Source organism: Protopterus annectens, chromosome 11.part0, assembly GCF_019279795.1.
Source record: "Protopterus annectens isolate FY-2018-M chromosome 11.part0, PAN1.0, whole genome shotgun sequence".
NCBI lineage: Eukaryota > Metazoa > Chordata > Ceratodontiformes > Protopteridae > Protopterus > Protopterus annectens.
The window spans coordinates 501,952,798-501,967,677 of record NC_056745.1 but is presented as its reverse complement, the minus strand read 5'-3'; positions in this window follow the sequence as shown (position 1 = coordinate 501,967,677).

Here is a 14,880-nt window from a genome sequence, read left to right as displayed (position 1 = left end):
CGTCCTATGAATAACTGTTTTGAATTATCTAATTCTCTAACAAAAATATCATTTTCACTTGTCATCCTACTAATTCTTATAGCCTGTCCTTAAACACATTTATTTTCATATACTTGGGGTGGAAACTATCAAAATGTAAGTAATTGTGAAAGTATCCTTTCTGAAAATAACACTGCTAAACTGCCTCTTATCAACATCCATTTGAACCTCAATATCTATAAATTGTGTTTTAACTCCTATGTTTACAATTGTAAACTTAAGCCAGGATAGTGTTATTGGGCTCTTTAAAAAATTTAGCCCAATTCACATCTACTACCTCCCCAAATAAAAAACAAACCATATATATATCTCTTGTAGAATCTAACATATTTAAAATGGACTAATTTCCTCAAAAATTCTTCTTCCCACCAACACATTACTAAGATGGCAAAAACAGGTGCCATGTGTGCACCCATAGCTACTCCCCCAGTTTTTTGATAAATCCCTTCTCCAGATTTGAAGAAATTGTTCATAAGGACAAGTTCCATAAGTTGACAAATGACAAAAATGTCCTGTTTGAGAGAAAAATCCAAATTTACTAAGATATAACCTCATGAACTCTATTCCTTCACTTTCCTCTATAGCAGTGTATAAAGAGCATACATCAAAAGTGCACAATAACATCTCATCCCCTTTAAATTTGTATTCTTTAAGCTCATTCAGAAACATCCAGGAATATTTTAAATACCACTTACTAGCTTATACTATAGGATTTAAGAATTTGTCCAAATAAATAGAAATGTTTGATCTTTTATTAAATGGAGCCAAAACTATGGGTCTAAATGGCGGATGCAAAGTGTCTTTATGCATTTTTGGAATTCTGAAGGAGTTCCTAACTGTGGTTGCTCCACCATCAAAAATTCAAAAAGTTCTATTGTGATATATTGCTGATGTAATAAATCTAACAGAACTAAATCCATGTCATAATAGTTTTTCCTTATAGTATCTTTAGAATCTTTTTTGTATTTACTCATATTGGACAACATTAGATTCATGCCTTCATTATAGTCTGAAACTTCCATGACTACTAGTCCCTGTCTTTTGTCAGCTTTAATATATCTAAGATCCTTATAAGCCCTTAAATATTTTAATGCTTCAGCTTCTCCATGTGTGAAATACCTTTTCTTTTTACCATCCGCCTTTCTCTTATTTTTGTTCAGATTTTTATTTAAATCTTTGTGTTGTCCATTGTTATCCCTCCTAAATATTTCATACAGTTCATTTTCACAAACTGTAGAGAATGTATTAAGAGTATTAATTAAAGGATTTACAATGCTGTCTTTCTTAAACTGGCTTATCTTTCTCTCAGGAATATTATGATATATATATATATATATATATATATATATATATATATATATATATATTTTTTTTTTTAATTTAATTTCCTGACAAACAGCTTAAAATCCAAAATAGTGCTTGTAACATTAGCTTTGTAAGCTGGTAAAAATGAAAAACCTTTCTTTAGCACTTCTATTTCATTCCCTGTAAACACCATTTTACTTAGGTTGAAAATCTTTTGTTTAGCACCTAACGTCCTTTGTTCTTCCCTTTTTTCTTGCTGACTACTGTAAAGGCTTCCTGATTGGGTGGGTGACTGTTTACTCCACTCCCTTGTGAGGTAAAAGGGGTACTTGCTTCACTACAAGTACTAGATTTGCTAATTAATACATTTCTACCATTGGAACTATTATCATTTTCAACCATCCTTGTCTCACTAGCTTCGGGAAAAGAATCAAGTTTGTTGAGTGAATTAACTTTGTAATTATGTACATTGACATTTCTATAAGCAGTATTGTTAAATTGTTTCTTTTTGTTACTATTAACAACATATGTCTGCCCCTGCTGATAGGCATTAATATCTCTGAATATTTTTTTCTTCTTTTTTACAATTAAACTTTCAACATGTTTCTTAACTTTATTGTCTAAATTACTAAGCAAATACTGAAACAAATGCAGTGAAGGATGTTTGCTAATAATAACAAGTTTTTAATGTCATTTTTTTAAGACATCCATTTTTTCATCATTCCATTGAATAGAAGTTTCAACACCTCCAACCCAGTCTTATTATATAAATCTTTTAATTTATTAAATAAGTCTCCATCAAACTTCACTCCATTTGGAAATGCATATACCCTTAATCCTAAGGGCACTATTCCCAGTTCAGAACATCTGTTTAAATAATGATTTTCACACATTAATGTCTTAAATTTCAGTACCTTTTTCTATAGTACAAAAATTGACTTTAAAGTCCGAAACATCTCAGTAGTGTTTAGGGACTTCTGGACAGCTACAGGCATCTCCATTCACTTCACCAAAAGGATTTATTTCCTCATTTATTAAAAACTCCAGGATAGGTGGACTGCTGACAAGCACTTCATCAGCTATAATAGTCCCATTATCCATATACGAATCATTGGATCTTTTTCCAGTTTTCTGGTGGGCTCCGAAACTCCCCTTAATTATTAACAAGATGTTCTGTGCTTTATCAATGACTTCCCTTAAGTCTGAAATTAACGCAGATGCCTCTTCCGGTGTAGGGTACTTGCTTAGGGTCTATATTTGAAAACATCGAACAACATATGGTCGACACCATATGGTCGATGTCTTCAAACATTGAACTTATAAACACACAAAAAAAAAAGAAAAAAGTACCCAAATGGGTTTAAGCAGGGGGGCAAGTCCCCCTGTACCCTCCACACCCCCCGCTACTTAAATATACCAACTCCGAGACCGCACTACATTGCAGTAAATGGAAATCTCCCCTTACAGAGATTTCCATTTACACACTCGAGATTATGAGCGTTCGATATTCTAGTGTCAACAATGCAGACATGACATTATCGGCTTGCGAGAATATAATATAGACCCATGTTTATGTCCAAACTGTTGAAATTCTCATTTTCCATAACTGTAGAGCATAAAAAGGCCGCAAAATTTGAATCTACTGCCTTATGACCAAAACACTAGCAGGAAACCAACGATATACCAACTATTCAGTCCACAGGAAAATGTATTTCCAAAAGATTTTTAAATAATTTCCACTCTGTATCACAGTGTAGAGGCCTCACAGTTACACACTTCAAAACTAAAACACTGCCAAAATGAATAACAACTTAAAAACAAAAAAAACACTGGGCCAGAGAAACTTGTTTAACTCTTTCATCCCATTTATTACAGGACTTCCTCAGAATAAACATCAATCACCACTCTACTTCCTTTTATATCAAAAAATCATGACATCATTTACGATTTTAAAACACATTTAAAATATGTAAAAAGATATATATATATATATATATATATATATATATATATATATATATAAATATAAAACTCAGCTTGTAAAAAACATATTAATTTTAAAAAATACAGCATATATAAAATGTGTTTTTTCTTCTTCCATTTTTCAAGAGGTAAAAAAATCAACAGCAGTTAATTACTTAGATATTGTAAATGGCTTTTCACAGAAATGTTATCATTTAAACCTGGAGCTACATCTTCTCTCAGGAAAATTTGCCATTTTAATTTCAGGTTCCAATTCCAAGTAGATCTATAGTTATCCAGAGCATCTGGATCTATACCTGTCTTTGTAAGAATTTGGGTAATTATGGTCTCCTTTAAAACAGATAGAAAAACTACATCTCTAAGATAGGACACATCAGTCTTGTAAGAACCTGTACCTATCACCTACAGGTGCAATATAACAATCTTCATGAGGTAAGGAATCCCTTATATGGATTCTGGAAACAAGACTAAAAAAATTGTTGTAATTAGGAACAGCAATTTCATACTAATTCCAAGGCAGTGAACACTTCTTGGAATTATCCATCATCCCTTAAAGAGCACCTTGGCCAGCAGTTAAGCTAAATGAAACAAGTATGGTAGCAAAATGGTTAGTGGCTAGTTTATATTCTTTGCTGGATCAAATTTTCCAGGTAGTAAAACAGGCTGGGCTACTGAGATTGTTCACCAGTAAGAAGAGAGCTGCTGGTTGGTTAAATGCCACAGGTCTTAGACATGCATAAAGACTTATTCCAGTAGATCTTTTCCTGATACACTAAAAAGAGTCTACTTCAAAGGATCAAAATTTCACAACATCAAACCTCTGATCATCAAAGACCAGATGATCAAAGTTGTGAAATATTAAACATACGAACATAAAAAATAAAAATAAAAATATAACAGCTGAAAACATCTTCTTTCACATTTTTGCAGGAGACAAGCCCCCCCCCCTTCACACCTCAAATTCCCTGCTACTTAAATATACCAACTCTGAGATTGCACTACAGTGAACAGAATGGTAAATTTCCAGTTCCACCCTGTACAGTGATCTCCATTCACAAGGTTCGATATTTCACAACTTTGATCATCTGGTCTTCACTTATCAGTGATTCGTTGTTGTGAAATGTTGATCCTATGAAGTAGATGCACTAAAAAATATTCATGTAACAGATGCTTTTCCTTTAAGGCTAGTATGATACCACCAGTACTCTAACTTTTGACAATTTCTTCTCAGTCTGCAGAGCTCAAGGTCATACTGTAGCCCATATAATACAAAGGTGTACATAACTTTGGGCTATGAAATCAAAAGAATAAGTCAAGAACCTGTTATAGGCCTTGACTACTTTATCAAGACCTTCAGGACTGAACTCTTGCAGGTGCTGGTGTAAAACAGGAACGAGACCATCTAGACTAACCAGACCAAAGTTCTTTCATATCATCAGTCCCTGGTCATGGGTTTCCATCTGTGGTAAGTCAACCGTAAATTGAACTGGACAATTGTCTGACCAGTTGACTGGTTAAAGCACCATGTCACTGGTATAAATACCCAGATTTGATCCAAAGGTATAAATAAAATTTCAAAAGAATGTAACTGGTACTGAGTTCTATTTAACAACCTAGATAATTATAGACCCATAAGCTTGACCAGCCTCATCTGTAAGATGGTACAAAGAATCATTATGGAATTAATAAATAAGGATACAGGCAACCTACAAACTCATGACTCAAGCCAGTTTGCATTCATCAAGGGCAAATTCCTCCTACTTAACTCAATGGACTTCTTCAAAATGTTACTGGATGAGGACAAATCAGCACAAACTGCATATCGAGACCTTGCAAAAGTGTTCAACACCATCTTACACTTGGTTATCATAGATAAACTGTCTGCGCTAAATGTAGATCCCTATGTAATTCACTGGATAGCAAGTTAGCTAACTAATATATCAAATAAGGGCAGGTGTCTCTACTTCCTGCCAAAGACCTGTCACTAGGGCTGTACCCAAGGGTTCAGTACTTGGGCAACTCCTCTTTGGCATTTACTTCTTGGAGGTCAAACTAATGTTAAGGGCTTGTGACTGATCAAGTCTCAGATGACTGCAAACTTGGTGCCATCAGAAACTTTTCAGAGGATGCTATGATCCCCCAAGATGGCCTATCTGAAACATATAGCTGGTGTAAAAATGTGGACTAAAACTAAATGCCAAAAAATGTAGAGTCATCATCTTTGGCAAGCATAACTTTCCTTGTAACTATCGCATTGACAGCATACCCCTGAAAATTGATCCCATTGGCAGGGATCTAGGAAGCTATGTCAACAATGTCCAGGTCTAGGGATGAAATTATTCCACTGTAGTCAGCACTCATTAGGCTGATCAGAGTATACCCCTTCAGTATGTACTTGTCCAAACACGTGTCACAGCTGGAATGACTACAACATTTTCTCACTAAGAAAATCAAGAGCCTAAATCATAAACACTATGCAGACTATATCAAAGCCTAATCCCTCTTCTCAGTATCATACAGGCTACTGAGAGGCAAACTCTGCCTTATATATAGAGCCTCAACAGACCCTATCTTGTCAGACCTATTACACAACTTGTGATTTTCATCCATTATGATGTCTAACAGCTTGGTTTGGTTATTCTCATTTTTAGTGATATTGGATGAAGTTATATTAAAAAAAATGTTTTTAGCTGAAGTATTGGTTTAATGTGAAGAACATCAGTTTTGTTTTATTGGGATTAAAAAGTAAGTTAATTTTTTTAGCCAAAATTCTGCTATAGAGAAAGAGCTTTGGGTGATCTTCTGAAGTTTGGTTATTGATGGAACTGTACATATGAGGGTAGAATCATCAGTGTATTGAACTACGGTATCAGCAGCCATTTTAGGTAGTCAGTTTTGAATTAATCAGCAGCCAGGGAGATTGTTTTTAACTTAAGTAAGAGTTTTTTATATAAGAAGTAGGGACAGAAATAAAATAAAATGTCTGTGACTAGTCAGGCCAGTACTGGGGAGAGAGAGAGAGAGGGGGTAGAGATGTTATTACTGTTAATAAGGGAGAATATTGTCTGTAAAAGGAGGAGATGAACTGTGAGGGAATTGAGTCAATTGAGTTTGTAGTTGGCAGCGAAGATGTGGTAGTTTGCTCAGGGTATAATAATTTCTTTAGAGATACCCAGAATAGTTTGGATTTTTTGATGCTTTGATTGTAGGTTGGTATAATAGTCTAGTTTGATGCGCTGTTTCTGATATTTCTAAGGTGCCTGAAGTTTTAAAATGCACTGAGTGCTTTATTTTTGTACTGTTCGTTCCAGGCCTTAACTCGTTGAAGTATTAGTTTCTTTGTTTCTTTTGTTAGCCACGGTGCCAGGTTTAACTTGACCCTATCAATACACACTGGAACAAAATTGTTGAGAGTATTCAGGAAAATCTCATTAAAATTTCAGACAACAGAATCAAATGCCATATATTTACTACTGTATTTTTCCATAAATAAGACCTAGCCAGAGAATAAGGCCTAGCATGGTTTTCCAGGGTGGTCATGATATAAGCTCTACCCCAAAAATAAGCCCCAGTTAAGATCGTCAACAACACACAATGGACGTGTTAAATTATAAAATAATAATATTATTGACATCTGTTGACTGAGGTTATCATACTCTGCTCGCCATTTTCAGACCATTTGGACACCCAACTTCTTCTGTTTGCAGAAAGTCATAAGATTCTTTCCCCCGGAGTCCTCCACAATTCTTACTGTAACCCTAATCCTCACTCACACTTGATGGTTGAGATCCTTGGCCCATAAACACTGGCAAGTGTACTTTGGTCAAAGTACAGACAACGCATGTAGAACAGCCGCATTTGATAACGAACGGGTGTGGTTGTGTCTTCTTAATAATCGCCATTTTGTGTTGCCACCCCTGTCTCATAAGTTTTCAATTAACCGCCCCCCCCAGACAAGATGAGTGCAAAAAGAAAGAGCTATTCCATCGAGTACAAGAAAGGAATCGTGGAGGACTCCTGAGGAAAGAATTTGATGGCTTTCTGCAAAAAGAAGTTGGATCTCCGAATGATCCGAAAATGGCGAGCAGTGTACGATAACCTCAGTCAACAGGCCAATGAGGGAAATGCTAAGAAGTGCAAGTGTGGATCAGGTCAACAACCATTATTTCCTGAGCTGGAAGACATCATCTGTGAATGGATTGCTAACAGGAGAGCAAAGGCTTTGGTTGTGCACAGGGCTGATATTCAAGCATTTGCCCTTGCAATGGCACCACAGTTAGAAATTTCTCCAGAAGAATTCAAAGCATCACAACATTGGCTAGATGGCTTCCTTCAGTGATATGAGCTGTCTCTAAGAAGCTCAACAACACTGTTCAAGCTGGAAGATACTGAAGTTATTAAACGTGCACTTGCATTCAAGTCCTTTGTTGATGGCATCGACTTTTCTAAATACCAACTCTCCAACATGATTGCTATGAATGAAACTGTAGTGTTTATGGGCCAAGGATCTCAAACAACAATTGATCAGAGGGGTGCCTCGTCAATCTACATTCCCTCCACTGGTTACGAAAGTGCACATGTTACCTGTATTTTGGCAATTCGTCTAGATGGAAAGAAAACCCCACCTCTAATCATTAGTAAGGGCAACAAAGATAAGATGGAACTTCTTTCAGGCATTTACATTCTTGAAACCAAAAAAGCCTGGTGCATACAAGCAGTTATAAGGAAGTGGGTCGATGTAATGCTGCCACTTGTTTTGTGAGGTGGCGAAAGAGGTCTGCTAGTCTGGGATTCAGCCAGCATTCACTGCATTTTTGTTGACTCTAGTGGTCGAAGTGATTAGTTGGGTAAAGCTGTATAAGTTCATTGATTCAGTAGGGGAATCATTAGTAATGAGCTGCCAATCTACACTGAGGTTGCTTAATCATTTCATAGTCAATATAGTAAGACATCCAATCCAGTGGAAGATGGAGATGTTATTACCTGGTAGAATATTTATATGACTGAGATACATACTGTCTTGCTGTTACTGAATCTGAGGAGGGATTGTGAGGAGTTCAGCATTTAGAAATGTTGGTACCTCTGGGGTGTGTGAGGTTATAAGAGTTTTTACAGATGATGGCAACACCACCTGTCCTTTTAACTTTTCTATCAAGCCCGAGTTTATATTAAAGCCTGGAGGTATGACTTCACTATCAACTATTTTTTTTCTGAACCAGATTTATGCTGCTACCACTATAAGAGAGGAGTAGCTAGCAAGGCATGTCTTAATGTCTTGAAATATGTTACACATACTTCTAAGATTCATATTCAGGAGGATGAGCTGAGGTTGGGTTCAGGAGATACGTGGCAAATATTTGAAGAAGTACCTACTATAGCATTGGTAGTGGGGCTGGTGTGTTGTGTAGGGCCGGGATATGGGTGAATGTTCCCATTGATTTTCTGGGTAGAATTTTTATGGCTGAAACTGTAAAGCTATTGCATTTTAATTTAGGTTTTATTGGAAGTTTTGTGATTAAGGAGTTTGACTTGAGATATCTGTAATTGAAGAGGTCAGACTAATGTGTTTGGCAGAGGCAGAGTAATATGTTAGGAGGGAGATTTGGTAAATTTGGATAAAATATTTGTGGCTTAACATGGCTTGAATTTATTCTTATTTATTCTTATGAGTGAAATATGGTAGCTGGTGAGGTGTAGTAGTTCACTGAGGAAAGAAAGTAACAGAGAATGAGTTCATTACGAGTGATGAAAGGTACTGAGTTAAGTATGGTTAGAAGAGAAAATAATTTAAAAGGAGTAGTTCATTTGCGGGTATACAGTAGGAGGGAGTAGTATTATAGGTAGTGTATACTAGTGAATGCAGTGTTGTAGGCAAGTACTTGGTGAATTGTATACTTTTGTAGGTTAGAGAGAGGAAAGTTATAGAACTAGGAGAGTATGCAGACAAAAGTTGATACAGGACAGGTTCTTACAGCAGTGAGTAGAGTGATACAGATTCAAGCACAGTATATTGTTACTAGCAGAGAAGTTACTGAATGGAATGTTTTGCTTGATAAGGTAAGGGAAGATAATGGATGGCAGTGGAGTGAAAACATGTGGTATACAGAAGTATGGATAAAAAGAGATGCTAAGAGACTAAGCAAAAATAGTTTGAAAAGTAAACCTTGAAAAACAACATTAATGGATAACAATGACAAGATAATAGGTGGAAAAATATTCTTTGTTCCTCTGGTATTGTACACATCCCAAGCCTATTGATATTCACTGGAAGAGAACATCTGGAGAGGATAAACAAGGAATTGATTAAAGGAATTATTTGGGGATGGTAAGAGAATAAGGGTTATACAGTGCAAACTGGTGGCTTTGGTGAAAATATTTACTAGAACCCAGAACAGGAAGCACAGGTAAGAAAAGTATCATTAAGTAGAGCTTACACAATCTTACATAACAAATATAAGGGCCAAGGAGGAAAGTTAAGACAAGATTGGGAAAGAGGGCTACAGAAAAAAACAATGGCAGAAAAGTGGAGGGAAATGTGTTTAGCATCTACATATGCAACAAAACTGAGGAAACTGAGATTATTTCCAATGAAAGTGCCTGTACAGACACTTTATATCCCAGTCAAACTGTAGAAAATGCTTCATAATGCTGAAAGGAAACCTGGAAATATATATTCTGGAGATGTGTGGGACTGGCAGAAATAAAGCGAGCACTGCAGTGAGCTGTATACCAAATCCATATTGAAAGTACAAGACTGAAACTGGAAATGGTGTTCCGAGGGTGAAAAATAGATTTGGAAGAGCCAAAGTACAACAAAGTACTTGCTTGCTTGATGAGTTTTGCATTTAAAGAAATTACTCCATGGAAATGGAAATCAAAGCCGGTACCACAGGGGGAAGATTTTCTGTCAACAAGAATGAAATAAGGTAAGGGGAAATGAGAACTTCAGCAGGGAAAGGGGAGGGTAAGTTATTGGTCAATAAATGCAAACTATGGGACCAATATAGGATGAATCTGGTCCAATGGGATCAGTGCTCTACCCCAGTAAGCAAACTGTATAAATAAATAAAATACCTGAAGTGGGCTTTGTAGTTACCTATCATAGGATCTTGTAAAAGACACAGTAAACTATGTAAAGTATAAAGTTACTTTGTTAGTTGTACTTATGATGAGAATTAATACGCTCATGGGAAGCATATGTTGATTTGTTTGATATGAACTGTTTGAGTTAATAGGAAAGATGTATTCTGTATGTAGTCTTTAGATTGGGCGAGGTACTAAAAAATGAATGGAAAGTAGTAACTCAGTCCTACTTTCAGGTCTGTTTTTTCCAGCTTCCCATGTCCTCTACTCTGGAAATGCCTGCAGTAAGTACTTTATGCACTCTAGCAATTCACAGAACCACTTGGCTGTGTAAATAGTAAATGTTAATTAACTTGGTCAGAACAGAACACAAGATATCTGGAATGTATTCAAGGCTTTATATATATATATATATATATATATATATATATATATATATATATATATATATATATATATATATAGCGTTTATTTCTCCTACTTTCTCTTAATTTCTTTCTACTCTTGTAATTCAGTCAGTCTACCTGTTATTATATGGTTCTGTATCTAACATCTAGGTGTATGTTTGTCACTCCGACTGTGATTGCCTTCATTTTTTTTTATATTTGGCTATACTACATCCTTCTAAAGGTCTTCTTCACCGACCTATTTTTATTTCATAATATATTCCTTCAATTCACACCTTATTTAAAATGAAGAAGTAGCTACAGCTTTTTTAAGGTTCAGACCTCAGAAATATGTAGTAACTTAGTTTAATAAAATAACTTTACATAATGGTGTTTCACTTCAAAGTGTAAATATGTATTTAGTATGTATCTAATACAACATTAAGGATTGCATCAGGACTGGAATGAATGTGTGCCCACTAGCAAAACAATACCTCTTTGTCATTTGGAAATTCCTTAATAATAACAATAATAACAATATATATTTTTTTGCTTTGCTTTGGCTAACAGATTTTGCACAAAGAACAAGAACAGTAAACAAGTATACATTGTTTAGAGTGTCTTATGTACATCACTGAAATAGAAAAGCACTGTCCCTGAGATTGGCAGCAAATGGGGGAAATCAGAAGAAACTGAAAGTCAATATAGAAAGGAAAATAGTAGAACAGGTTAAGACCTTCAAGTATTTGGAAGAGGTGTTTGAGGAAAAGAGAAGTCTGAATGAGGATGTCAAAGCTAGTATTAAAGAGACTGCAACTAACTGGCACAGAATGTCAGGGATAATTTGTGACAAAAGAATGCCAAATAAGCTGAAAAGTAAGGTAAATAAAACAGTGGTATGACAAATACTTTTCCTGTATGGTACAGAAATCTGGGCAGTGAAGGCAGAGTAGTTGAGGAAGCTAGAGGTGAGGGAGATGAAGTACCTGTGTTGGGTGGTAGGATATACACTGTGGTACAGAGGAACAAATGATGATAACCACTGAAAGCTGTGGTCAACCGAGGTACTAAAGAAACAGTAACCACCCACTTACCTCGAGCAGCAAACACCCAGGTAGACAAGGAAACCACTAAATCTTCTCTATAAATACTTATCAAACCAAAAAGCTTAGCACTTTCACTTTACTGGAATATTCTGAGCTGCTTTGGCAGTTAAGGTCAAATGCTAGTGTCCCCTTCCAGTTGAATGGCCAAGTCTCCTAACCCTGTACTGTGAAATTAAGAGCAGCTACATTATAAGGGCATTGGACTGAATAGTTAGGTAATACATCAGGGTTTATTCTGGTGTTTTTTCCAGCTTTCCAAATACGGATTTTATATGACTTTTTATAAACTTTTCTATGTTTTTAAATAATGGATTTTTATGGTATGTTTTTGTGTTATATTTCTATAGGATGTTCTCAGGTATTTAAGTGTCACCTATCAAATATTTTTATAAAGTTTTATGTATAATTGTTACAACAATATTATTGATTTAATGTTAATTTGTATTCATTATAAAATAGCTTTAGGTGATTGGATTATAAGAGGAAATGAAGTCATTTGATCTATGGTACCAGTCACCAATCACTATGGAGCAATAGATTTTAATAGTGTTTTTGATTCAGTGATTTAGTTCTGATGAAGTCTCGATTATTGAAACAAAAGTGCTAAACTTTTTGGTTTAATAAACAAATGATGATGAAGCCAAAGTAGCTCCAAATACAGAAAAGATCAAAAAGAGCAGACACGTGCAGAAAGCAGAAGATAATTTGGTAAAAAAGATTTGGGGGAGACAGGAAGAAAGCAAGGGAAACATGGACATCCAGCAAAGAGATGGGTGTTGAAGAAGGTAGGAAAGTGGCACTGAATCAAGAGAGATGACAACAGTTGATGTTACACTCCAATTCCATGTAGAAAATGGGAAAAAGAGGTTAATAATGATCATGATAATGATGGTAGTAATTATTATTCAGAAAATTAATTGAGTATCGAGAAGGAATAGTGTCCTTGCTTTAATTGGTAGCCATTTAGCCTTTTAAATACTCTTGCAATTGTACTCTTTGCTATGAGCAATGTGAATAAAATGTAGTATTTTATTTTTTGTGCTACATATGATTGTGGTGTTTTGAACTGAGTTTAGCGAGATAACAGACAGACCATATTTTAACCCACAGAGGAGAACATTTATGCCAATAGGTTTTCACACTTCTGTCATAAGTAGGTTGGATATTTTGTATGATACTTATAGGAGATCTAATACTTTATCTATTTTCTGTTTCTTTCAGTTTCATCTAATAGAATACCTAGGTGTCAACGTATACCAAGTACTGTGCATGCCCACCATCTACAACCTCTGTAACCCTTTCAAAGAAATTTACCAGATTAAATAGATGGGATCTACCCTTCACAAAACTAGATTGTTGGGGGTCAAGTCTAACAGGATTCTTGATATCACAATTTGTGATGGCTATTAATAATACGTTCCACAGCTTAGCAGATAAAGCTTGTAAGGCTGATAGATCTGTAATTACCCATGTCTTTTGTAAGACCACCATTGTGAATGCGCATCACCACTGCTGTGTATCAATCATCAAGGACAAAAATAGTAGCTAAACTGAAGTTAAACAGTTTGATGAGTATGTCTGCAAGGGCATATTTAGCACTATTAATTTAGCAAATATGCATTTTGTCAGGTCTTCTGAAATAAGAATTTTGGTCTTGGTTTGTAGTTTCAGTAAACTGTGTTTAGAAATAATTGGGTGACTAAGGGATTTATATATTCTAAGGCTTTGAACAGAAGTCTCGGGGTGAAGTTGGAATTAAATTTATTCACAATTATACTAACGAATGTAAGGTATTGTTTTTAGTTTTCCTAACACAGCTAATGGAAGATTTATAATTATATTTGACTTCAGAAGCCATGTTGACTTCATAATCTCCTTACTGGACCTAATATTGTTCTGCATTTTTTTCTAATGCTTTGATATTATCCTTTGGAAGTTGAGTTTTGGATCTGCTAAATAAGGAGTTTCTTTCTAGTGATGTATAGTTTATTTATGGTGATGGATCTCAAGGATGGTTTGTTTTTTAATGTCATGTAATACTTGATTCTGGTAGGGACTGATAGCACTATGCGTTTTTCTAAATGAGTGTAGAATTCTTTAGTGAGTCTTTCTTCCATATTAAGGTGCTGTTATAAGTGAATTTTGATATTTCATCACATAGTAGGTTAAAGTTGGCAAGTTTGTAGTCCTGACATTCAGAGGAGTTTGCTGTAGGAGCTTTTAGGAGATCACAAGTTTAAGGTCAGACTTCAATTGAAAAGAAAACACCAGAAAAATAGTAAAAGAGGTGGCCATATTGGTAAAAATCAGGTCAAAAATGTTGGGCCCTCTCATAAGTTTACCAGTTGCTCAGGGAATTTTTGTTTATTAAGTCTTGGAATTTTAGGACATATCCTATATTGGAGGTATAGATATCCAGGTTTATTGAGGGGTAGTTAAAACCACCCAAAATAAAAGAGTTTTGCTAACATGAAGATCATTTAGAACAATTGGGAATCTTACACGGTCATCAAAGAACAAAAAAGTGTTTTGCAACAAGCTATTAGTTGATAATTAATCCTACCTAGAGAGTACTGTAGTTCACTGAATTTATTTTCTGAGTCCCTAGGGATCTGCCTAGAGGAAATTTGTTCACTGACAAATATGAAGACTCTACCACAGTTGCCATTGGGCCTGAATACATGAAAAGTACAAAACATTTAAACCAAGTTACAGTAACTACACAGATATGAATGTTTTCCAAATGTAGGAGCACCTCAAGATCAGGCAATTTATTGTTTAGACTTCTGGCATGAAAGAGAGCCACTTTAATGCAGTCTGATTCCTGGACTGATAACTTGGCTACATTGGAATGCCCATTGGCCAATGCAATGGGGGGACAGCAAAGGCTTTAACCAGTATTTGAAAGCTTTCAAGAGAGATGTACAGGCCATCCTTTGTGAAGGTAACTCGACTATCAAGCATCTCATCCCCCCAAG